General features: G+C 36.3%; 1 pseudogene; it reads right to left on the bottom strand.

Moving 5' to 3' along the window:
* Nucleotides 1-465: 465 nt before the first annotated feature.
* Nucleotides 466-2,898, bottom strand: LOC134640457 (G2/M phase-specific E3 ubiquitin-protein ligase-like; annotated as a pseudogene).
* Between the last annotated feature and the right edge of the window lie 436 nt (nt 2,899-3,334).

Below are 3,334 nucleotides of genomic sequence, written 5' to 3' on the forward strand. Positions count from 1 at the left end.
AAATCAAATATTTTGCAAAAAAAAAAAAAAATATATATATAAAACAAACGTTTCAGAAAACATATCTGATCGAAACTAACATATTGAAACCATTTTCTTTAAAATGATAAAATGACAAATCTGTTGTCAAACAGAAACTGACACAGGCAGAAGAATAAACAGACAACCAAATCAAAAACAGATGCACATACACATGAAATGAGTAAAGTGGCACAAATTTTGTATATTCAAACTCAACAATCTAAATAAATTTCTGAAGTGCTGTTAAACAATTGGTATCTACCTGTATGAATACTGAAGAACAATCACTTCTTGTCAAATTGATGTCTTAAAACATCAATTTCACTGAGGCAGGTAAATTTGGAAATATTAAAACCTTAACAAGTTAATACTCAGTACTCACTTTGAATCAGTAGAGAGACCAATACAAAAGAGAAACACGCAAACTCCTCCAGCATAATGTGTTCATACCCTGCCAAAGCCATAAGTGTTACCTAATGCAAAATCAAACTTCTCCTTGAACAGCTGGTATGAAACATGCAGTGGCAGCCTAATGCAGTTAACACACGTGTTGGCAAGAGGGGAAATTTGTGTAGAAGAGAAGTCATCATCTCCTCTATGAATGAACTCAATCGAGGGTGCTGGGGAAAAGCCAATAGGTGGCACCGTAGTTGCTCCAGTTGCAAAGGCCAATATCTTCTGTAATTTGGAAGGTCCTTCTTCTTCTGCAAAACAAAAGGAAAAAAGTGTTAAAAGGTTATTTCATTTGGCCAACATAAATTTACAGTGAGTATTAATCTAAAGCAAGAATCTTAATGACTGTTATTGCAATGACTATAGAGCATGCTTTTCATCTTTCAATAGTCTCAAAGAACTATGTAAAAATGTTACTACAACCAAGAGGGTAATGTGGTGTTATTGTTATATGAGTATGTTATTTAAAATAAAGATTTCAGAAATGCTAACCTATAAATCGTTACATCTATTTATTGTGCACTAAAGTGACAATTACCTTCTGCATCTTGGAGATAGTCTCTCCAGAAGGTAACAACCATCTCCTCTTCTGTTGCTTCCTTCTGGAGATAGATGAATGTTGAAAAGATCATCCACCTGGTCAGCAGTCAGCATATGTGGCTCATAGCAGAAAAGAGGGCGAAAGCTGTCTGGATGCCTCCTCATTTTCTCGAGAACCCCAAGAGTTTTCAGACCTTCACAAAATCTGGTTAAACAGCACAAAGAAATTTTATTCAATAATTCTGCAATTTCATGCTTCTAAGTTAATTGTATATTATCAATTTGGCGCAATCAATTGTACTAGGTTATTAACTGGCCATGTTGATTAATAGGTAAGATTTTTATCACCATTTTAATTAATCTGAAAAACACAGAATACCCAAATACCTTTGAAATGGACCTTGAACCCTGTGGATGACCTGAAACATGACAATATCATGTACCAGCAGATCCCTGTCTCTTAGTGAACGCATAGGCCTCAGGCATCCTGCATTGGCCAAGTAATCAAGCAGAGGTTCTTTTGACTTTTCAAGGTCTTCAAGGGTTGTACTTTGAGATATCTAGCATCACAAAGAGCAGAGAAAGGGCTTGTTATGGAAGTTACTTAGTAGTCTTATAAACTATTAGAAGGAACCCAGCCACTAGTGGTCTACACAATCACAATATGCCCAAGCGTACATTGGAAGTCAAATGACTACACATATTTTTTTAAATAAGTTTACAATGTGCTTAAAAAAATAAGAAAATATACTCTTTCGTCTACCCTTATCTGCTGAGTCTTACTTTAATACAGCAGCAACATATAAAAACTTGGCATTCAGGAATGGCCAGACTGATCCAGATAAACATTCCCTGCAAAAGAAAAGTGTAACACAAACAATTTCAAATTCACTATAAGATTTATAAAATAAACATATAGAGACCTTTTTGACTTTTTCGAAGAGTTCCAGGTCAGCTATGTCTTCCAGGGCTGGATTTGCTGAATTTCCAACCAGAAGAGAAAATACTGTTGGTGACAGAAAGTTAGGTGGTGGACCACCATGTACCAAGCTCACTGCAATGGCTTGGCCAGAGATGTAGTACCAGTCCCCTCTGAGAGCTGCAAAGCAACAGAATAAAAGGAAAAGCAAAATTGTCAGTAATGTTGCCTGTAAAAATCAGTTAAACAGTTCCCACTATTAATCTTAGAAAAATAGGTAATTACCAGTACTGTCAAGAGCCAAGTTCTTGCAGTTTTCTTTCCATGGCTGACCTGGCAATGGTGTCCATCAATAGTCTCAAGAATTCCCTACTTGGCCCGCCTAAATCAACCCCTTCCTCATTTTTCCCCATATCATCTGAGAATTTCACACAGATCATCAAGTTGGGATCATGAGATAGCCTTTGAAAACCACGCAAGGCTCCCTCCACACAGCAGAGCGATTTATATTAAATTTGCACTGCTGTTTTGTGCTAATTTTGCTTGATAGTTCCAGCAGTATCTCTTGAACAGGGACTTTTTCTACACTAAAAAAAGAAAATAAAACAGAAAATAAAATATATCAGCCATGTAGTCATGTTACAGAATTCGAGAATATGCGTCACACTGATCATAGAGATTTAAAGCTTAAAAGTTTTATATTGATTTGACAATTCTGGAAAGCTATAATCATGTCTCAAACTCAAATTCTGTATGTTTGTTACTCACATCTGATTCTCCAAGCTCGCAATTATAGCTTGATTTAAATCCTCATCATCTGAAGAATCGCCAGAAAGCGATGCCACGAGAGTTAAATATGAAGAATAATCTTCATCATTAACACTCATGGCAGGGATGTCTTCACTTCTTGCATTGAAATCTCTGCTGTGACTGCTTGTGCTAGGTTTGTCATCACTTCTTGCCATGTACCTTCATCACAAATGCTGTTCCCATCACTTCCTTGCTTTGCTCGTCGCCTTTTACCAACACTCCTTCCAATACAGTTGGTCACAGTATCATCTTCTTCATCACTGCTAGTGCCAGGGTTATCACCTTTAACATGACTTCTTAACCTTGTAGTGACTTGACTGCTCACGTCTTGTTGGATTTTTGAACTATCAACTTCAAAACAATCATTGTCACCGTCCTTATCAGTTGCACAACTGCTTAATGCTGATTTGGAGCTGATGTAAGAAGGATCTTTGTCTTCATCTGATTCACTCTTCAACAGAGAAAGAGCAAAAACATATATCAAAACCAAGTAATTATAGCTTATCTTAAAAAGATTAAAATAAGAAATATCCATATTGATTGCTCCCAAGCACTTGTTTTAAATAAATATATTCTATTTTGCTAGAAGCC

The sequence above is a fragment of the Pelmatolapia mariae genome, linkage group LG13, assembly GCF_036321145.2.
Source record: "Pelmatolapia mariae isolate MD_Pm_ZW linkage group LG13, Pm_UMD_F_2, whole genome shotgun sequence".
NCBI lineage: Eukaryota > Metazoa > Chordata > Actinopteri > Cichliformes > Cichlidae > Pelmatolapia > Pelmatolapia mariae.